This window comes from Dermacentor andersoni, chromosome 1 (assembly GCF_023375885.2).
Source record: "Dermacentor andersoni chromosome 1, qqDerAnde1_hic_scaffold, whole genome shotgun sequence".
In the NCBI taxonomy this organism is placed as follows: Eukaryota; Metazoa; Arthropoda; class Arachnida; order Ixodida; family Ixodidae; genus Dermacentor; species Dermacentor andersoni.
Window position 1 is genome coordinate 36,169,284 of NC_092814.1, and position 23,603 is coordinate 36,192,886.

Genomic DNA, 23,603 nt, shown 5'->3' on the forward strand with positions numbered 1-23,603 from the left:
TTCCGACAGCTCGTCATCGTCAGCTTCTAACTCAAGAATAGCCCTTAGCAGTTCTGGTTTTTCTGAGTTTGTCTGAGACATCCAGACCCAACTCTCTTGCAAGCTCCAGCAATTTCGGTTTGCGGGACTTCAAATCCATGGCTGCTCTGAATGCTGCTTTCTCTACTGCCTACTATTGTATTGCCGCAAACTAACCCGGCAGCAACGACAACCACAATTACCAGCTCTGTTTCTGACACTAACAAAAGCCTGGCAAAACTCAGAAGAAGAAAGTCCCGCACTCACCAAACCTCGCAGCCAAGAATTCAGCGCAGTCGTTCCGCTGCAGGCAACCAGTCATCACACAGGGCTCGTTGCACTGCTCCCGGATGGTCGTTGTGCTGCTCAGCATACAGTCAACCGCATATCTTCGCTGCTGGCCTCCGTTGTCGCGATCTCACCGCTGGCAGACAGTTGTTGGTATCTCAGCGCTGACGCCCGTTGTTGCAATCGGACCGCTGGCACGAGTTGTTGCAACTGGGTCGCAAGCCCCAAGGGTAGCGTTTGCCTGGCGGCCTGGGGCACAACTGGAAGCATCCGAAGGTCCTGGCAAAGCATGAGTCGACTGCTAACAGAACAACTTGTTTATTCTAGCATCGCAAAAGAGCGGGCGGTCAGGTCGACCGAAGTGGAGAGACGGGAGAGCACGTAACTCAACGGAAGAAATCGGAGCCTCTCTCTCGGCGTCCGGGGGCAGCTGCTCTTATACTCTCGGAGTTGAGGGCAAGAAGCAACGCCTCGTCACAGGCGCACGTGACGGCGCCACGGACACGCTGAGAGACACGTTGAGACGAGTGTACTGACGCATCCGCTGGGCCGGCGCCGGTCAGACCTCCTCGCTTCACACTTGGGGAGCTCCTCTCCCCGGCTGCCGCGCTTTGACAAGCGTGGGCACCAACATGCACACACACACACACACACACGCACACTTGAAGACACGTGGCATTGAAACATGCCTGGACGCGCTTGGCGGGGAGGCGTATCGGCGGCGCTGAACGGGCCAAAATGTCCGCCGCTTTGAACGAAGCCCCGGCGTCCGTTGCATCCACGCCGGCTATACCGCGCGTCGTAGGCGAAACGTAACACCACACTTTGTTTTTCCTCGGACGCATATTCGAAAAAGTGGTTCTCTAATAAGTTGTGATATTCGGGGACGCGGTGAAACGAGCGGTAGCATGAAGGCGTTCGCTTGCCGCTGCCGGCGCTCTTCTGGCGCGTTCACACTGAGGCATTCGGCGTCTGGAGCGGCGCCCAGTTCGGCGAAACTCAATTCGGCGGCGGCGAGATCCGCCGGAATAACCCCTTCCGCGCCGATCGCTCCCGGACTGATTTTTGCGGCAGCTGCCGCCGGATTCCCTCACCGCGAACCAATCGGAGCGCGTCTCAGCAATTCGAAAGATGGCGGCCAAGCTCGACGCGCTCGTCATATCGCAGTCTTCGAACGCGTCGCGACATCGGAACTGCTCGTCGAATTGGTGCGTAACCGCCCCGTCCTGCGATGCCATACTGGACTGTCGTTGCTCAACCTCAGCCGGCTCAGCGCTGCTGTTGCTATCAACAAACAGATTAAAAACGTTGGTTGCTATCTACATCTGTTTTTCTCCGTAACTTCGGCCTTCACAGAGTCGTCTTGCCACTTTCGTGCTATTCTCACCAGTGTCGAGAGGCATCGGCTACGCATCGAGACGGAAACTTTCCTGCTGGTACCGGCCGTACGACTGCGCGCGACTGCCGGATGGCGCCGGCAAGCGTCAGCTCAGCGCTGCAGCTGCTTTCACCTATGATTCTCCGTGTATTAAGTCTTCTCAGCGTCGTTTTGGACCTTTAGTGCAAGTATCACCAGTGTTGAGAGGTGTCGCTTTACTCATTAGTGCGAGAACTTTCCTGTTTTGAGCGCCCGTGGCTGCGAATCAGTCCGTGCGATTGCGGAATGGTGTCTACTTGAAGATGAACATAACCAGATATTAAACGCGTTTCGGCGCGTTTCGAAAAATCAGTCTGACAGTCGTGCATACATTCGTCAGAGGAGGACTGGGAGATCGGGCCGCCTGTGGCACAAGGTTTTCTTTTGCCCTCTGGAAATGAAAGGGGAGCGCTTATTACCGATGTTATCGCCAACACACCGTGTGAGCCTACCTTCTTCGGCACTTGGATGTCGTGTTTCGTGATGCGCCGCCGCCCCTTCATGACCTACTATTAATACGGAAACGACAACTGTCATCACGCTTGCCAAAACTTGACCTTGTTGGCTCATATTTCCATATTTATAGCCCATCTAAACATTAGGGGCTGACGATGGAGACACACACAGCGCATCTTCCTTTCCTCGCGTATCCGAGCTGAAGCATCGGCTCTGAATTCTCAGATTTCCGCTTCATGTCGATAAAATGAATCGAGCAGACGCGCGACGACTCCGCAGGGACGAATCGCTTACGATTTACACCGCTAATCCAGCGATGCTTCAGTACCGCGTCGGCAGGAAACCGATGCAACAGTTACATGTTGCAGCCGCAGTCCTCTTGCAGAACATTGTACGTGCTGCACTGCACTTTTCTTGCTGCATTGCGCTTCTGGTTGTTAGAACCACTGCACACAGCGCAGTGCTGCCCGGAAGTTCGCATATCCTCTGCGGATAACCTTAAAATCGCGAAAACGTCGTGCAGTCAATGCGGGAACTGCGCGCGTGACAGTCCAGCAAGAAAGGGCAACCACAGAACACCTATACAAACTATGAGACGCTAGCCACTCTCGCTACCGGGGGCCTGATATCCGTTTCCGACTCTCTGGTTCGAGGCTTCCGGTGCATAGAGTGAGAAACTCTATGGCAAGTACCGTTCCGTCTGTCACAATGATTCATTTTCTACTAGAACAGCACGTGAAAAGCTGTTTTAGCTTTATTATTACGCGAAAACATGTTTTGTTTAACTATGAGAACTTATTGTGTGTACGACTACATGTTACGTAAAAAGTATCAGCGGGCCGCTAAAGTTGGAAGACAGACGACAAGGTTCGCTCTCGCTTTGAAACAGTTGGTCGTCTGTTCTTGCTTTTCTTCGCTTAGTCATGCATCGTGGGTGAGTAAAGATGTAATATGCGTGAATGGAAACATTTTATGAAGATTTTACTTTGAGAACGCGTTATTTGCGTAGCCATATCCACATTTTAGACGAAGCCTCTTACAACACCAGCCAACACGAGCCTCGCAGACACATATACCGTCATTCCCATGACGGCACGGTGCCCCCTTAAGAAACTCCCATAGACGGTGGCGCCAGATTACCCTCTAGGTGTTATAGTGAGAAACTCTATGTTCCGGTGCAAAGGTCGGGCGCACCGGCGCAGCCACAGAGGAAGGAAACTAAGGAGAGGCCCTGACGTCACTCTTTGTGAAGCTAACGTGAAGCCGGAAGTTGGCGTTGCTCATGGCGCTACTCCGCCTATCGGGCCAGCTCTCCTCTCTTGTTTACATTTCTCGCGAAACCACGCCGCGCTGCGCGCAACCGTACTGCTCGGACGCGCGCGCTCCGCAGCAATACTAAGCAATCGTTAGCACGTTAGCATGATTCCGCGAAAGAGGGCAAAATTTCCCGCGGATATTTCTTCGTCCATAGCCATTGCCGTGGCGCGGTACATTGCGTACAGCGTTGCATGCGCGTTCGTTTCACGAACTTTAGTTCCTCCTGTCCCACCTGGCCACAGCAACATCCGGGAGAGCACGGTCCAGATAACGCAGCGCAAGAAAACACGGAGACCAACGCAAACCTGCCCGCATGGCGCCTTTGCCACTGTACGAAACCTACGGAGCAACACGTGTGAGCGCACAGAACCAAAACAAAGCCGCCATTGTGGCCCGAAAGGCGTGGCCGCTACGGCAAAGAAATAAAAAATCAGCAAAAAATAGGAGAACGTACTTCGTCACTTTCTCCACACTTTTCTCCTAGCGCGCGGAGGGGGTAGGGCCTCTCCTCAGTTTCCTTCCTCCGTGTGGGTAGGGGCGGCTTAAAATTCCGCCGGGCAGTGTGCTGCGATCGGCAGCGATGTGCATTTTTAAAACCTTATAATAAATTACACGCTTTACGCGGAGTACTTAGATGTGCCAATTAATGATCAGAAGGACCTACTCTAACAACTCAGTACGTTTGTAGAATATCGTCAAAATCGTTTCAGGGTCCCTTTAAGCTGCTGTATCGAAGGGGCCTCCACTTTTGCCCATTGGGGATAAGAGGCAAACAGTGCAACTCCGAAGCTAAATGAATCAACATAACAATACATAAAAATACACCCATGTGTAGTCACATCTAATTTAGGGAAGTGCAGGCGAGCGCGACTGGCAGCCTTTGAGAACGGCAACGTACCGATGTTGTTAGTGCGGCGAGTCGTCGCTTCTTGCTTTTTGTGTGCGCACTGTACAAAATGAAGAACAGTTTATTCCAAATCCATATGGTTAAAACTCACCTAAAGAAGCAGGTTTCTTCATCGTAATGGCTTAATTAGCTTCAAGTCACTCGCTCAGGTCCACCTGTGATAGGCTTAACCTCACCTGTGCGCGATCAACATTGGCTAAAACTGAAGCTGAAGTTCGTGCAGCCAACAACGCAACACCACCTTCCACCCATCACTTGTTCGTCCGCACAGAACATAACTGCTCGCGGCAGCAACTTCTCACGCCAAGCACTAGCTCACAATTGCCGGTTCCTCAACCGCTGCCTCAACATTGTCGTCTGTCATTCATTCCCAGCATGCTCTGTGTACACCGCCTTTTACGTCATAACACATTGTGGCCAGCAGCTGCGGAGCAGGCAAGGCAGGCGGCATGACGGAACATCGTTCATTTGTAAAAGAACTTCGCAACTCTCAAACCTGCTTTCTTGAGGACACGACTTAAGGGTGCAGAGGAACGTATATATGCAGCGAATTTCATTGACAACCATTGACATATGAAAGTGCCCGGCTACGGCCCCCTGCGTTTGACACATAGGGTCCATAAATGGGGTGAAGAAACTTGGGCAGCAAGACAGAAGGATATCCAAAGTAAGTGAGAGAAACGGAAATTAAATCGATGTAAAGGATGGAAACAAAAAAGATCATGAAGGTTTAGAAATATGGCACAAAAGAAATCTAAATAACACAAAGGGCAGTGCCTTGCTTATTGAGGCCCAAGCTGTTTGCCTAAGGACAACATACCAGAGCAAATATTCTCAACAGGATGAGGCATGTGCCTGCTGCAGCAAAAATCTGGAGACAACTTGGCACATCCTAATGGAATACAAAAGTATTCACGAACAAGCTCTGTAGTTAATCTTAACCTTCCAGAAAAGCTGAAATTCAAAGCGGATGTAAGCATTAACTGGCTGATCAGAAGATAAGCAAGAGACGTTTATAGAGTATTGGCGCAAAAGAAAAAAAAAGCAGGGAAGAAATTGATAGGACCGGATCCGTTACAAGCATAGGTAACATACAGGGTAGATGTACATGTAGATGTTTTAAGGAAAAGGGATTAAGGAGAGATGGGCAAAATGCTGGACTGTTATAAGCATGTACAGATTACCTGATTAGCTCAGACTGGGTGACTTTTGTCACTGCTCAATTTCAAAGGCAATACCAATAAATCGTCGTCATAAAACTTAAAAAAATTCTATAGAGGTTTTAATGAAGAGTGAAAATATCAAGATATAAGCAATATGCTAGATGCCTATGCATGCATGTAATACCTGATTAGCTCAAGGAGGCTAGGTTCAAACTCCAGCTCTGGTCAAAAGAACCATTGCCCAACACAACATTTATTGTTTACTTAAGTCCTGTTGTGTGAACATTGCCCGCGAGCAATGAAAAACACTGACAGTCGAATGGAGGATGGTATGCACTTGCATCAGCTGACTTATAAACACCAGCTGGAAGAGAGATTATGATTTTGTTGACTACGAAAGGAATGCATGTCGACTTGTTTGAATGAAAAGTGCAAACATTACGGTGAGCTTGACCTCGTTAATCACTATAGTATACACTGTCACTATGTCATTTCGAACAAAATGGTGGCCTAGCAAAAGTGGGTAGCATGCACAGTTGGACACAGTCAGCGCTGAACCTTTGCTCTCGACCCGACCTCTACTAAAGGTGCTAACTCATTCTAACCGGTAATTATTGTGTGAGCATCTTACCGAGAGGCCTTCACAGATGTGGCGACATGCGATTAATATGTTTTGTAAGATCACAATGAACTCATCACAAACATTGGTCTCTCCTCCTCTAAACTTGCAGCAACATTTTCCCATGAGCGGTAATCAATGCATATTTCCATTCACAGCCTGTAGCTCTCAGTGAATTTTGGTAGCACTTTTCCCTTCAGCCATGTGAACACAGGTTATGTACTGAATCTTACACTTAGTTGGTATATTAAAGCAACGTGATGGGATGAGGACGAAAAACACACAACAGGACAGGTGCTGACTGCAACGTAACATTATTTGAAGAAAGCACTAGCCATTTGTAGCCTGACAAAAAAATCAACAAATAACAACTGGAATTGACAGGCACATGCGTATCTGTACTTATAGTGCCACCTGTGCTGTGCACAAGTGGCACTACAAATACAGGTAGTTGTCCAGAAAAAAACATCTCTTGCTTTGACAGTGAAGTTGCACTGACACTGTGCTTTTGCCATAGACCCTTTTCATGCACGGCAATCCCGTGGGTGCCACCATATGTTTGATCACGTGGTGACGCGTCTATTGCTTGCCACAGCTGCATCAGTGTTTACAATGGATGTGCAGATGCTGGTACGGCTCAGGAAACCTCTGTTTCGGTAGATATAATAGACAGTGGCTGGGTGGACAACTCAAAGCTTTGGTTACAGCTTCAGAGGACATATAAGCCTTCCGGAGCTCATTACACCTCGTCCAAGTGACACGAGCCGTGTATATGGTGCTTGTACTAAAAGCGGGCCTAGAAATGTATTTAAAGGGACACTAAAGAGAAAAATGATTTCTTCTGCATCAGTAAATTACCTCTCTACACACCAAAAACACCACGCTTATCAACATAAGACGCTTGCTAAGCAAGAAAAAGCGCAATAACGAAAGACGGGTGGCGACGCCCCCTTGAAGTTCCCGCACCTGGTCGCTGTGACGTCATAGATCTTGATGGCATCTTCTAGGGCCTGCCTAATTATATAGCGGTAAAAATGGACTACATTAGAGAGTTTTAGAATAGGGGCCCCAATATTTTGGGGCCCCAAAGAGCTTTGCGGGTGTTAGCGTTGGGGCACGCAGGAGTGAAGAGTTTTAGAATAGGGCTTTGCGTTTGCAGATAGCGTCTTGCGCTGACAGCGCCACTACGGCGTCTAAAAAAAACGATTAAAAATAATTAAATAAAATATACCATCTTATGATATGAATAGTAATTTTGACTTGCGTGTATTCGCGTTGAATTACAATTTAGAGGTTATTCTTCAAGCAGCAAACAATTAGTTGTGCTTAGTTTGGAGCAACAAAACCAACTTTACGTGCCTTCACCAGCCAAGCTTAGCCGTGTTAGGCCTACGAGCCATAAAATCCACACTCGAATTCGGAATCAGCGGCGTCTAATGAATCAATCTTCATAACACACGCTAGTTGAGAGAAAGCGATAACTGCAGTCACTTCTCCTAGCTTGCGAACTTCACGCATTACCTCGAATCGAACCCAGTTTGGTGCTAGGTTAGAGCCGTCGCTTCGATGGGTGCCGCCATGTTTGTTGACGCAAAGCTTTTGGGAACGTTAGAGACTTTTAGCCTGTCCGCTATTCCGGTAAACGGGAGCGGTTTGGGCGGATTGCCGGATTCGCGGGGGCGTAGCTAGATCGCTGCAGCCGCCTGGTAGCGTAGAGTTCAACCAGACAAACACAGAGCTAAAACTGTAGTAACCCAATATATCCTGCTTCGCTAGTGGTGCAAATTTTTGGCAGCGGCGTAATTGTGAACGCGATTATGCCACTGTCGAATATCTACACCAGCAGCTAAGCAGAATATAGTAATTAGCTATGTGTTTGTGTGGTTGAGCTTTGCACCACCCGCTGGCGCCACCAATCTGGCCCCCCACGTTTACGCCCCCGCTAAACCGGCAAACCGCCCGCACTTACCGGAATACCGGACACGCTATAAGTCTCTGTTATTCGGGCAAGCGCGGGCGGTTTTCCGGTTTAGCGGGGGCGTCAACGTGAGCGGCCAGATTGGTGGCACCAGCTGGTGGCGCAAAGCTCAACCACACAAACACAGAGCAAATTACTATATTCTGCTTAGCTGCTGGCGTAAATTTTCGACAGTGGCGTAATCGTGTTCACAATCACGCCGCTGCCAAAAATTTGCACGAGTGGCGAAGCAGGATATGGTGAGTTACTGCAGTTTTAGCTATGCGTTTGTTTGGTTGAGCTCTACAACACCAGGCGGCTTCACCGCTCACGTTTACGCTCCGACCATCCGGTAATCCGCCCAAACCGCTCCCGTTTACCGGAATAGCGTACAAGCTAAAAGTCTCTATTAGCTGTTTCCGTCTCTTTGAGCACTGCGCCACCATAAAGGGCTGCACCATAGAGTTTCCTATAAAATTACTGGAGGGAACTCTGGCGCTGCAGTCGTTGTCCTACCATGGGAATGATGGGAAGTACATGGATTTGTCTGATCTTCGTGCTTGTGGATTCAGATGTTCTTGTGGCTTTGTATATTACGCTATATAAATATTATTGTCGTATATTTCGGCGCAATCTATATTCTTCGAAGTGCAGAAGACGCCGGGAACGCGTACAATTGCTATTAATTGCAACGATTGAGCTTGTCCAGGTGGCCAAATCGAAACGCGCCAAGCGTCTCAAGGCACTGGCATGCCCGCGATAAATTCATAAGGGCGTTTCATTCGCTTGTCGATACGTGCGTCCGTGGCTTAATGGTCAATAAAGAAAAAAAAAAGTCCGTGGCTTAATGGTTTCAATATCAGGCTTCTGTGCTAGAGTCCCTGTGTTCGAATCGTGCCGTCGGGCAATTTTGATGAAGTTTATTTAATTATTTATTCCGCAATATACTGTTGAAAATGACGAGTTAACAAAGTCACAATGCCGTTTGACGCCACAAGGACGAAGTTTAGGCAAATCAATGTACTTCCCATAATTCCCATGCTAGGACTATGATTAACCAGCAGCTGGCGTATCTCTGGCTTAGAATTGCATCCATATCCATATTTAATGATGATGATACGTAACCGTTGCCCTCAGAAAGGGCCGATCACACGAAGTTCTCAAAAAAAAAAAAAAAAACTTTTGCGATTGAGCCCCATCTGTATCAAAATTCTGGACCGCGATTGGCTCCCTTCCGCATATTGAGCCAAGAAGCCAATCGCGACCCAGAAATTCGATCCGGATCAGGCATTTCTTTCTCTATAGACCTCAGACTCTGCCCAGGCGGCGCTGCGGAAAAACCCGTCACCAGCGCCCCCATCGCAGCCTTGGCGCTAACTGGGTAGTGCAAGAAAAGCTGTCCGCAAGCGATGGTGCATAGACCACAATGGACCCTTCTCTTTCGTTTGTGTTGAGGCACGGTTTCCTAAAAATCAAGGACCTGGAATTCTTCCGCCTATATCCACGCTTCGGAAAGGAAGCTCAGCAGGGCGAAGTACGTGTACAATATAAAATAAAGTCTCAAGTGTTATTTCGGCGTGCTGCAACTCGCAAGTACGGAGAGCATCAGGTTTGTCTGTAGGCATATCAGCATAAAAATCTAAGGATTTCAAATTGGTTCATGTTGAATATGTCCTGAACACAAGACTTAAGTATCTCCTATATTTTTATGTATTTTATTGTAATGTTTTGTCTCGCAATTATTTACAGAGAGTAAATCTTTTAATAGCCTTTTCCAGGGCAGCAGACAGAAAACGGTTTCCGAGGCAGCGAACAGCTCTCATAACGAAAGTAAGCTTCCTACAGTGCCTACGCGCTGCATCTTTCTTTCTCGCAGGAGCTACAGCATCGCTCAGTACCTTAATTTGAACTTTTCGCAGACGCTTCGAGCAACAAGCGCGCACAAATAAATGTAAATAAACGCGACATTCTTTTTTTCTTTACACACATGCGTTACCTCGCAATTACTCATCCAGTGCTCCTATACAGCAACTTTATTGCTCACATTTGAAAAACGCAGTCGCGCAGGCTCAGTACATTGCGAAGCGTGCTTGTTGTATCGGCACAGGACATGCAAAATACCGAAATAGAAATGTGCTCGCGATACGACGATGCTCTAGAACAGGATTTTGAATTCATAAACGAACCAAAATGTTTGGTTACGCTGACCTGCCAAATCTCCCCGTTCCACTTGTTGAGTCAAGCGGACGCGGACGTCTGTTAAAAGGTGGAGATATCGATGGTACATAAGCAGGATGGTTCGCAACGTTGTTTTTTCTGTTACTAACGAAGTGGCGGCTGCAGATGCTTGAGTTTTCGCATGGTTACCACGGTCCTCCGTCAGGGCCACGCAACACAATTACAGAATAACAAAATTGTCGCACTTTCTCATGCGAGCCGCTGTGTTGTGGGGAATGCAAGTAATCCGATTAACCAACAGGTTGAACGGCCCGTATCCAGCGCTCTCGCCTTTCCCCTTCATACGATCGCAATGGAAATCGGTAAAACTGAACGTTGTTATCCTGCCCTTCACGTTCATGGCGATTTACAACACAACAGTAGCGTTGATTGCGGCGTTTCTTCGTAGCGCGCGGAGCTGTGGTTGCCGTCGCTTCCGCCATCAGGTTGAAGAGTGAGCCATATCTATGAGTGAGCCAGCAAGCGCTTTATGGCACTTCGGCGGCGCGTCCAACTAGCGTAGAAATTCATAGCTCTCTGCCTGGGTGTTAAATGCGCAAAACACTCGCAATATGGACCAAAATCTAGTTAAATCGTTGTTTCGCAGTTGCTATCTGCATAGGCAACTTAGCAAGGGAGTCGGGCTTCGCACTACTCAATTACTGCCTCTTCGCAACGGCAGGTGGCGCTACGTGTCTTGCAAAACTCCAGAGTCTGACGTCGCCACCGTTGTATGAAACTATATGCACCGTTACACCCGTATTAATCGCACTGTCCCCTCAGCCAATATGAGTTTGTCCCGCTACCACTGGTCCTTCGTTGCATAGAGTCAACTCTTTCCTTACCACGGCACTAGGCCATGGTAAGAAAAGTTCGTTCTTTATTCGATCACCGGTGAACGAAGTCTTTGAGTGCGCATTTAACCCTTTGAGGGTCGAATTATTTTGAAAAAAGCTTTCCCAGGTGGTCAAATTATTTTTTTGCGGATCTTGAATGTCCAAAATGTATTAAGTCGGGAATAAATAGTCAAAAATAATTAGGAACAGTATTTTGGTGTCGGCATCACTCAGAACTGCAAAATGTTCAATAGTATTTACGAGCGTGGTACTCCTTGTAACACGGGTCTACGCACAGCGCCTTATCGCAGTCTGCACACTTAAAATGCGTGTCTGTTCTCTTGAAGCGAGGAGTTGTGTTGGCGCACACATGCCATCTCTGCGTGCGGCTGCCTTGGGCAGAGGTCTGAGGCACCCTCTCGCGTAAGCGCGTTGCCGCGGAGAGCGAGAATACCTCGCGAACGGCGCTGATAAGCAAGTGCTGATAACCAAGCTAAGAGAAGTGCCAATCAAGATAGAAATCAACTTCCGCCGCCCCTGCGAGAGCATGCCGACAAAGAGAAAAACAACGTTTCGCGCGCCTCCGTTGCGATCACGCGGCGGAACCGAAACCGCGAAAGCGCGTTGCCACTGAGAGCGGGAATACCTCACGAACGCCGCTATAAGCAAGCTAAGAGTAAAGCCCCTCAATCTTTCAAAAGTAGCGCCATTCTTAGATCTTTCCGCCACCCCGCTCACCCTGGCGCGTCCTCCTCCACTTCTCCTGTCGCCCCAGCCTCCTCCGCTCCCCCATTGGCCAATCTGTGTCACGTGGAAGCGGGCGCCGCGCTTTTGTATATTTTTTTCTTTTCAGCGCGGAGCAGGCGCCGCGCTTTTGTATATTTTTTCTTTCCAGCGCGCGCCGACCTCCATTGTTGGGCCTGCGCGACGAAAGTACGGCAGGCGGACTGACGGAGTGCGTTAGCGTAATAGAATGTGCAGGGCCGAGAACTTAATTGCGATGCCATGCTGCTGCACCTTCGGTTGCCGCAACAGACACAGCGAGGGCAAAAAGCTTTTTGCTTTGCCGTCCGGCGGGCGCAAGGCAAAAAGAAGTGTGAATTCGCAGGATCGGGCGGGCTGACTTCGAGGAAGTGGCTAAGAGCGCACAGCTTAGTGAAGTAAGGGCCACGGCTACTCACAACCTCTTATTTTGACCATAGTTCACGCCTTCCGCTTCGAAAAAGTGGGTGTTCATGCTCTGCGTGGTTTTTAGCACGTTGTTTGACTTTCTTTTTTCGAATGTGCTCTCTTTGTTTCGTGTAGTATCGTCTTGCGGTGAAATGCACGCATCTGCAGCTGGCCTGTGACATAAAAGCGACTTTATTCAGGGTGTGTTTTGAGCTCCACCAGAAGTTAGCACATTCTCGACGCTATTGCAAGGCTCACAATGACTTACGATGCAGTCTTTTAGCTTCGAATGTACGCCCGCATGTATTGATTTGGTTTGTGGTGATTAATGTTTTTAACGTTCCGAAGTGACTAAAGCTAGAATGGAGGTCGTAGTGGATGGCTCCGGATAACTTTATCTAGCTCGCCTGGGGATGTTTAACGTGCACTTTGATCGTAGAGTCGTACGTGGGCCGGTAAATTCATCGTTGGCGTTTCATAATACTCGTGCGCTAGCGCTGCTTTAGAAGTTGCCGCATCGGCGCGATTGTATTTCTTCAATAAATTTTATTTACTAGTGTAACAACTTGTCATTATTTCGTATTATTGACGGCGCCTTCAGGGCACCAAAGCGGCAACGGGAACACCAAAGCTAGAACCAGCGCTGGATGGGGCTCGCCGAAGCCTGTGCATGCCAAGGGGGTATAAGATCGCGGACAGCCAATTTTGCATGCGAACACTCCCTGCGACGCCTGCATTAGTGTAATGTTACGTGCTCTTCAGAGGCCTCCGTTAGCCATTACATGTGCCCTCCTGGAGCAGTACTTCTAAAAAGAAAAAAACAATATATCGTCACGATTACCAAAGCACCCCGCAATGAAAAAACGGCCCTGTTGCCAGGCATTGCTGACCGCACACATCCGGAATCTCTCACGCGCCGACCGAACAAAAGTGTCCTGCAGGTACGTGAATGAACCTACGAAACCACGTACACATACTTTCACGCTGTCAACACCTGAAACTTTGGTAATTACGCGCGTGTTTGAGTGCACCGCGTGCTTGCGTCGTGTTTCAGCAACACGAACTCTCAACGTCGCGCGCTTTACGCCTTAAATACGCCTTGCATAATGGTCATTTTCTCTATTTCCTCCGCAATTCTAACACGAAATTCTAAAGGCCAGTTACCGACTGACGAAGAAAGATCTCGATTGAAAAAACTGCTCCGCAGGGTTCGAACGAACTTTTCAGCGGATTACCTCCCGTAGCGTGTTAGCCGTCGTCTGCTACGGCTGGCCCACCACCGGCGGCGCCACCGTCGAGGCCGCGCCGAGCGGAGGAGGAGGGAAGCGAATGGCGCTACTTTGGGAGATTGAGGGGCTTTAGCTAAGAGCAGCGCCAATCGAGATAGAAATCAACTTCCATCGCCCTGCAAGAGAGTGCCGACAAAGAAAAAAATGACGTTTCGCGCGCCTCCGTTGCGATCACGCGGCGAAACCGAAACCGCCAAAGGGGCGTTGCCGCAGTCTGAGCGACGCGCTGAAGCTAGCAATCAGCTCTGTTTATCTCCCCAAGAAGGTAGCACGAATTTCAAACGCATCTTGTATGTGCTAAGAGGTGGCAGCACCTCCCGATGAGCGCTCAGCGTCATTATGGCGCGAAATTTCAAACGGAGGGTCGGAACCGTACCCGTACGGCAAAGACCTTGCGGGACAGAAAACCGCCGCCGTACATGTACGGCAAAAACCTTCAAAGGGTTAAAATAAAAGAAAACCGCTGCACCCCTGGACTCGTGGCGCCATCTCGGTGATTCTATACAAAGTAGAGTTTCTGTTTCTGCACGGTTCACATTTTTACCGCACGGCGGCGATTTTTAAAGGGCGCGCGAGCTCAAAGGTTGACGCGCACTTGAGCGTGCTTGAGCGGCGCGATGGCGTCGCCATACGGAACCGCGCGCGCTCGAAAGAGCGCAGTTTCGCCCGATCCCGACGATCCGGCAAGTGATATTTTGGACTCATCGAGCACAGATGACTCGGACATCGATGCTGCGTCGTCGCAGTTCAGCTTAGATGAGGAAGATGTAGCCTATCAGCCGGGAACATCAGCTGTTACCCGCAGGTGAGTTTCGGATTCGCCGTCTGCTTTATGTAAGCCGGTTCAATTGCCCTGTTGGTGTCCAAACTATTATTTTCTTTATTTCTAGAGTGTCCACTTCATTTGGGCAAGACTTGCTTCCACCAGCTCAAAGAAGCGTGGAGTTTCGACCCCAGAGAGATCGGGGCATTGACCTCGTGATGACGCTCCGTAGCGGTACGAAGCGGCTATCGTGAGCGCTCGATTTTTTTCGCCTTTTCTTTACGGCGGAGGTCATTCACGCTATTTGTGCAAATACCAACAAGTATGCATGGATGCACGTCCTCGGAAAACCGACCTACAGCGAGAAGGATGGTTCGTGGAAATGATGAAGTTCATCGCCCTACTATATGCATACATGGGACTGGAACTGCCGCGGCTGCATTTGTATTGGAATACATCAAAATTGTTTTCCGGGATTCTCCCTCCAAGGCGACGTTTCACCGCGCTCCTGGTCATGCTGCATATTTGTGACCCAGAAACTAACAACGACGCTGCCGCACAGAAACTAGACAAGGTGTCCTGGCTTCTTCAGCACATCAACGACTGCTCCGCGTCATTGTTCCAGCCGTATCGCGAAATTTCAGTGGACGAAAGAGTGGTAAAATCCAAAGCGTGGTCTGGAATTCGGCAATACATAAGACAAAGTTGTGAAATGGGGCTACAAATTATGGGTTCTTGCGGACCTGAAAACCGGCTACACCATCCAGTTCATAGTGTATACAGGGAAGCGTGAAACTTAGAACGACAGAAAGCTGAGCTAGTTGGTAAGGATTCATTATGCAAGAAAAGGTGAGGCGTGCAGACAGGACACAAGAGAAGAGAAGTGGACAACACGAACGCCGTTCGGCGTTCGTGTTGTTATAGCACTTATAGCACCAAGCTCATCATGCGTACAATGTGGAAAAAGTTAACAAACCGCCTAGTTCCACAATTTAGACTCTTTAAATGAGCCCACAAAAAAGTATGAAGGCATTTATTAGACAACTGAGATGTTTTAGTTGAAATACATATAATTTGATTCTGTGAGGCATAAATTGCTGTATCATATATGTGTTTCAGCATGAAGTCATTGCTTTGTTGAAAAGTGTAGAGATTTGTTTTCTCACAAAACAGCAAATTTGGTGGCGAAATATAATGTTTGGACAAGCTATAGGCTTTCTTAGCACCATTACTGAAGCAGAAAAGATAGAAAATAAACAGTACCAGCAGTGTTTACAATGAACTGCAGAAGAATTGAAAAGCAGGTGAGTTGGAACCTACAGTATTCATTCTTAAGCAGCGCACATAGAAAATGAGATGCAAGAAAATTTATTTGTTTTGAATTCTGTCTTTAAGGTTGTCCTGTTTCCTTTCTCATGTTTAGATTTTTTATGTGAACTGCCCAAGTTTACAATGACGATAGTGTGGAGCTTGCCACATTCCAAGAGCAGCCACTTGGCAGGTTCTTCTTTTTTTTTTTTTTTGCATCAACTTCCTGAAGACCAATTTTAAGCCAAGATCTATAAATAATCGGGTGTATAGGTATACCTCAATACCTCAATACCTTCAATACCTCAATAAAGGATGATTTCAAATTTGAATGAAACTTGTATGAGATTGAGCTGTTGAAAAGAAATGCACCACATTTCTGAAAGCGATGTGTCAAATTGCTTCTAATGGTACTGTTATTTTTACAAGCTTTCTGCAATTTGAATGTCTTTTCATGGTCACAAAATGGGCCTGTCGCTGCATAGTGTATGGTATAGACCTTTTTCATCCGCGATGTGGCAGCACTACGTTCTTGACCCCAGAGAACTTCTGGTCAGCCATTTACGAGAGTCATGTTAGCCAAGAAAAAAGAAGTATTTTGCCGCATACTACACTGCCGGCTCATATTCTTGATGTTTTCAGATTAGAGAATGTGCGCAATGCGTCGAACTCAGGTGTGGGCTTTTTTTTTTTTTTTGCACTTAACAATACAATTCATTGTCAAATACTCCAACTCCCCAACAAAGCTGGTGCCAGCTGGAGGGTCCTGTAAGTTTATAGGCCAATGTAACTTCTGTTGCTCCCGATGGCTTAACCAGAAGTCTTCTGGGAACTCTGTTTGTAAGCATGGAAAAGGTAATTTGGGCTCATAAATCTGTTAACAATCCTTTTGTGAGGTTTGTTTAAACATCTTGCCTGAGCAAAGGTTATTTGAACTTTCCACAAGCGAATTTAAATTCATGCTGCAAAGAGAGCAACAGCAAAAAATGCAGTCATGGAAAATTGCTATTACTATTATATTATAAAAATTATTCAATACTACGCGTACATTATTTAAATAAAGGTGTGCATATAAAGATGCCACTGAAAAGAGTCCATAAGCATGTTTGTTTGATGCCTTAGTGTTGCATGACATTGCCTTGCATTTGGTTAACTTGTAACTTGTCTTCTTTTTATGTATTGTTGCGAGACATGTTGCTGTGCATTTTGCAGTTCTCTGTCTCTGTCAACTTCTGCAGTGCTGTACCTTTTGTATCCCACCTTGCTAAAGTCACCAATTGTTTCTGCCAGAACTGTAATAAATGTCGTTTTTGTGTAGTCATACTGTACTACAGTTCACTGTGTTGCTTTGTGCAAACTGCATTGTGTATGTGGTATGCATGTTCTATACATTTTATACCACCCTGCACATGCAGTGCACCAAGCAGCAGCTACCTTGCTGTTTAAGGCTAGATCATTTTTTCCTATATCACTATGAGCATGAGTTGTATTATCAGTGGTCATACTTTCTGCATTTATGATTTTACACACTACATAAAAATTATTTTACTGATGTGTGCTTCCATATTTTGAGCATCCCATGCTAAAGCTAGCATCCATTGTGATGGGACATTTCCAAGCTGCTGTATCAGTTCTTGTAAATGGAAACAACTTCTCCCAATTGGCTTTCATATGTTCCCCATTTAGTTTGGAAGGCTTCCAGTCATGCTTGGCATTTTCAGCTTGGAATGTCTGGTCACACAGCTGGAGTAGATTCTGTTTCCAGCTGGAAAATCATTTCCAGCCAGTCGTGGGGAGGCCCAGTAAAGAAAGAGCTATTACCACCCAGAAACACAAGTTTCCAGCACGAGTAAAGTCAATTTCCAGCTGTAAAATGTGATTTCTAGCTGTCCATGGAAAGGTTCCGGCTAGGAATGCTATTTCCAGCTGGAAAGCTGGCTGGAAAACTTAGTTTCCGGCCAGATCTGGTTTTGTTTCTGGCTGGAAAACCTGGTTTCGAGCTGGAAATGGTATCCCCAGCTGGAAATGTGGCTGGAAAACTCAGTTTCCAGCCGGAAATCCCCTACCTATTTTCATGTAGGAGCATTTTACCTTTAAGACAAAGAATTCCTTAAGACGACGGCATGCCTAAAACCTAATAACACTAATATGATTACGTGACAAACTGCCTTATAATTCATACCTCGTTTCTAACCCGCCGTGGTTGCTCAGTAGCTATGGTGTTGGGCTGCTGAACACGAGGCGCAGGATCGAATACCGGCCGCGGCGGCCGCATTTCGATGGGGGCGAAATGTGAGAACACCTGTGTACTTAGATTTAGGTGCACGTTAAAGAATTTCCGGAGTCCTCCACTACGGCGTACCTTATTATCAGAAAGTGGTTTTGGCACGTTAAACCCCATAATTTAATTTGTACCTCGTTTCTCAACTAACTACCATTTACAAGCACTTCATTTCAACTTACCATCCATTTTGAATGAATTTCAAGAAATAACAACTGCTACACATGGACAGCTGCACCGACAGTTTGTATCTATGTCATCAACAATAGCTTTCACATTGCAATTATTCGAATGACACATTTATGCCTGATTTACATACTCTTCTTACCTTGTTTGTTTTAGTATTTGTCTGTCTTGTCAACTATTTCGCGATACGTCTCTTGAATTTCTATTGTATTCTTCATAGTAAATTTACCTAACTTAAATTACCTGCTTATTTTCAGTTATAGAGACTCTTTGTACATTTAGAATGTGTATACCAAAATGATCAATTTATTTATATTGTGTTAAACATATGGTGTGCTTCATATTGTAAGTCTATTGTCTTAGTAAGTACCAACATCCATTTTAATTACGACATTTTTGCTTTCATTTTTAGGCTGTATAATTGTACAATAAACATTGCATGCTGCCAATGTAAGGGTCTTCAGGAACGCAGTCAAGCTGCCTAGAGCAGCTTTTTAGCCCTAAGACCATTCAGATTTTCTGTATAGAGATTGATCGATTGATTGAATAAACACAGTTGCCCATTGCAAGATGATAAAGATGAGAGTCCATTTCTTACACACAATTACTTTTACACTTTTACTAACGGATGCACACTGTTGATGGATTTTGTATTGCCGCATGCTTTTTCTTTCCTGTTTCATCTAAAGGCTACTATCAAAATTCTGTTGTGAAGCAAGTTGCACTTCTGATATTATGGGCTTACACATTTGGAATGTTGTTTTATCTAGAAAGACCGGCCAGCCATGCTCAACTTTTGACACACAGACTGATGTTTGTCGTATCTTCTATTATTTACGTGGCCGCTTCATAAAAAGCAATATAAAAAGCAGTTCGATGCAAGCATCATCATTTGGTTCGACGACCACTGACTGTGCTAGTTGCTATCACTGCCACTGAGTTGTACCTTATTTTAAGAAGGCCCAAATTTGCTGAATAAATTTGTTTACAATTTAGTCTTCATCTCTGCCCAGCTGCTTGGCAACAGTCACAAAGTGAATGGCACATGCCTGTTGGAGACACCAACAATTGGCCAATTTCTTGCATGCCTTTGTTCTCCATCTCTGAAACAACTGATGGGTATTATTTCAGACATCAAAGGACCATCAAAACTTTTCATGATCATCATCAGCATATTTTATGTCAACTGCAGGATGAAGGCCTCTCCCAGCAATCTCCTATTACCTCAGTCCTGCGCCAACTGATTCCAACTAGCAGCTGCGTATTTCCTCATTTCATCACCCAACCTAGTCTTCCATCGTCCTTGACTGCGCTTCCCTTCTCTTGGCACCTATTCTGTAACCCTAATGGTCCACCGGTTATCTAATCTATGCATTACATGGCCTGACCAGCTCCATTGTTTTCTGTTAATGTCAATTAGAATATCGGCTATCCCCGTAAGCTCTCTGATCCACACTGCTCTCATCCTGTCTCTTAACATTATGCCTAACATTCTTAGTTCCATCGCTCTTTGCGCGGTCCTTAACTTGTTCTTGAGCTTCTTTGTCAAGCTACAAGTTTCTGCCCATATATTAGCACCGGTAAAATACACTGAATGTACACATTTCTTCTCAATGATAGTGGTAAGCTTCCAGTCAGGATCTGACAGTGTCTGCCGTATGCACTCCAACCCATTTTTATTCTGTAAATTTCCTTCTCATGATCAGGGTTCTCTGTGAGTAATTGACCTAGGTAAACATATTCCTTCACAAACTCTAGAGGCTGACTGGTGATCCTGAACTCTTGTTCCTTAGCCAGGCTATTGATCATTATCTTTGTCTTCTGCATATTAATCTTCAACCCTACTGTTACGCTCTCGCTATTAAGGTCCTCAATCTTTGTTGTAACTCGTCCTCAGTGTCGCTGAACAGGACGTGATCTGCAAACCGAAGGTTGCTGATCCTCACTCCTAAGCCTTCCCAGTTTAATAGCTTGAATACTTCTTCCAAGCATGCAGTGAATAGCACTGGAGAGATTGTGTCTTTGTCTAACCCCTTTATTTAAAGGTTACGCAAGCCTCCTGTGCTCCTTCATTACCTACTGCCTCTGTGACTGCTGGTATTTCTACTGAATCAAATGCCTTTTCGTAATCTAGGGAAGCCATATAGAGAGGCTTATTGTACTCTGCATATTTCTCAATTACCTGATTGATGACATGGAGGTGATCTATTGCAGAGTATCCCTTCCTGAAGCCAGCCTGCTCCTTGGTTGACTGAAGTGTTGCCCTTATTCTATAGGAAATTATCTTGATGAATATTTTATACAATACTGCAAGTAGGCTAATGGGTCTGTAATTTTTCAATTCTTTAACGTCTCTCTTTTTGTGGATTAGTATAATGTTCGCATTCTTACAGTTCTCTGGAACCCATAAAGTCATGAGACATATTGTATAAAGGGCGGCAAGCTTTTCAAGCACGACGTCTCCTCCATCTTTGATTAAATCGACTGTTATTCTATCTTCTCCTGCCGCTTTTCCACGTTTCATGTCTTGCAAGGCCCTTCCAACCTTGTCGCTAGCTACAGAAGGAGTCTCTGCAACCTCTTCATTACTGCTTCGAATGGAGGCATCGTGGCCCCTCTGGGTTCTGTACAGGTCAGTATAGAATTCTTCATGTGCGTTTACTATATCTTCGAAATTACCAATATTACCCTGCTTGTCCTTCAGTGCATACATCTTGGCTTGTCCTATGCCAAGTTTTCTTCTCAATGATTTCATGTTGCGTCCATTTTTTACTGATTCCTCAGTCTTTCTTACATTATAATTTTGAATGTGCCTTACTTTCTCCTTGTTGATCAGTTTTGACAGTTCCGCGAATTCTATCTTATCTCTTGAGTTGGACACTTTCATTCTTTGTTATTTCTTTACGAGGCCTTTCGTTACTTGGCAGAGCTTACCTACTGGTTGCCTTTGAGCCTTACCTCCTACTTCAATTGCTGCTTCTGAAGCCAGCATAGTTATGGTTGCGTTCATTACCTCTATGTCATCTTCATCCCTCAGTTCTAAGGCTGAATATTTGTTTGCAAGCAACAGACTGAATTGGTCTGCTTTTACCCTTACTGCGTCTAGGTTGGCCTGTTTCTTCTTGACCAATTTTACTCTTTCTCTCTTCAAATTGAGGTGAATCCTAGCCCTCACTAACCTATGATCACTGCACTTTACCCTTCTAACACTTTAACACTTCTACATCCTGCACTATGCTGGGGTCGGCAGAAAGTATGAAATCAATTTCATTTCTTGTTTCACAATTAGGGCTTTTCCAGGTCCGCTTTCTGTTGCTACACTTCTTGAAAAAGGTGTGCATTACTCGAAGCTAATTCCTTTATGTGAATTATACCATCATCTCTCCTCTAGTGTTTCTAGAATTGATGCCATAGTTGACTTCTGCTTGTTCACTACTTTTCCTCCACTTTTGCATTGAAGTTGTCCATTACTACAGTATACCGAGTTTCCACTTTTCTCATCGCTAATTCAGTGTCTTCATAAAACTGTTCTATATCATCATCATCGTGACTGGAGGTTGAAGCGTGGGCTTGTACTACCTTTACACCATAGTTCCTGTTTAGTTTTATTACAACTACTGCTACCCTCTCATTATTGCTGTAGAATTCGTCAGTGTTGCCTGCTATGTCATTGTGGATTAGGAATCCTACCCCGTGTTGCTTCTTATCTGGGAGACCTCTATAGCAGAGGACGTGGCCGTTAGTCAGCACTGTATAAGCCTCGCCAGTTCTTCTAACCTCACTAAGGCCAATAATATCCCACGCAATGCCTGATAGTTCCTCAAAGAGTCCAGCGAAGCTAGCTTCACTCCAGAGTATTTGTGTCTTGTACGTTGCCAGGCTGTTTCCAGTGACTTTTCATGAAATGCTTTGTTCTTTAAGGAACCTAAACAAAGCCTAAAAAAAAACTTGGTTACTTAAAACATACTTTACAATCTTCTCTCAAGGAAACAAAATTAGTCATAGTTGAACCCACTTAACATCAATCCCAGATATAGCGACTTATTGGTCGTAATAACAACATTTCAGTGCATTTATGATTTTCTGATTATGCTTAATATAACTGCAAGCAGATATAACTAACATTATTAAAGCGCTGCAGTGTTCACATGTCACATTTGAAGTTCCTAAGCAGGCCGCATGTGAAGTTCCCAAGTACGGAAGAGTGACTTAGCTGCACATGGCAGTGCATGGGCTGCTCCAGTCCAACAGCGAAGAAGATATGACCTTCGGAATGAGTGAGCAAGTGCCACGTGCGCATTTTGCAAGCAGTGAGAAAGTTTACTTGCTTTCAAGACATTTCTTCAGTTGGAAGTGGTTGTCAGTTACTACGTTGTTATCGGAAGATCTCTTCAATGCTTCGTTTACATTGATGGTGATACCAGTTCATAATGACATTCTACCTTTTGAACTTCATACTTTTTCGGCTGAAATGCCATAGAAAACATAACTGGCTCTCGGCACACTCAGCCTCATGTGGCTGATGCACAGCTGTGACGGCAAGACCTTTGCAAAATGACAGCATGTTGCATCAGTTTCCGTTTTCTTTGGTTCCACTTCACTTGCCCACACAGAATCCACTTGTCTCACTGACTGCTTGTAGTTTCAAGATGACAAGTGATAACCGGGTGTCATTCCAGAAGCTACGACGCCACATTACAGTCTTTAGATCAACATTTCTCATGGAAATTTGAAGCTAGGTGTGGGAAAGTGCCAGAAACACAACTAAAGATACTGAAAATTTATTTTTGGACCAATGTAGAGTTGAATCATAACTTCCAACACTAGCTTCAGTGTTAATTTTTTCATTTTTTGTAGGGTAAGTCTACATAAAGGATGTCCCAGCTTATGTTAGTCAAGCTCTTAAAAATAAATATAGGCTATACAAGGACGCAACCAATGGTATTCTGTCAGCAGTGATGTACCCCACCAGGAGGATTTTTTTATCATATTTGTACTATCGGTAATTAGAGATTAATTACACACTTTTTAATTACTATATTGAGGGTGCATATTTTAATAGAAACATAATAATTGTGTTTTGAAACAGTTGTCTAAACTGATACGTTTATCTCGAGTGTCCCCTTAACAAATGTAGTACTACAGCATCTGCATGAAACCTGTGATTTTAGTTAAGCAATAGTATTAACTACAAATTGTAAACATGGGTTATTTATTAGCATATTGTTCACTATAGAGATTACTGACTACAGCATCCGCATGAAACCTGTGATTCTAGTTAAGCAATAGTATTAACTACAAATTGTAAATATGGGTTATTTATTAACATATTGTTCACAAGGCTCTTGTCAACAGCAACCCAAGCTGAAGTAATGGGTTAAAAAAAACCCAGAAAAACACAGGGACACATG

At 45.7% G+C, this 23,603-nt stretch overlaps 1 long non-coding RNA gene across 1 annotated transcript; it reads left to right on the forward strand.

Annotated features, from left to right (window-relative positions):
• The first annotated feature begins 14,238 nt into the window (after positions 1–14,238).
• LOC129388181 (uncharacterized) lies at positions 14,239–19,187 on the forward strand. The gene is made up of 2 exons (XR_008615212.1): positions 14,239–14,459; positions 14,545–19,187. It is a non-coding gene; the product is annotated as an uncharacterized lncRNA (long non-coding RNA).
• Positions 19,188–23,603: the final 4,416 nt, after the last annotated feature.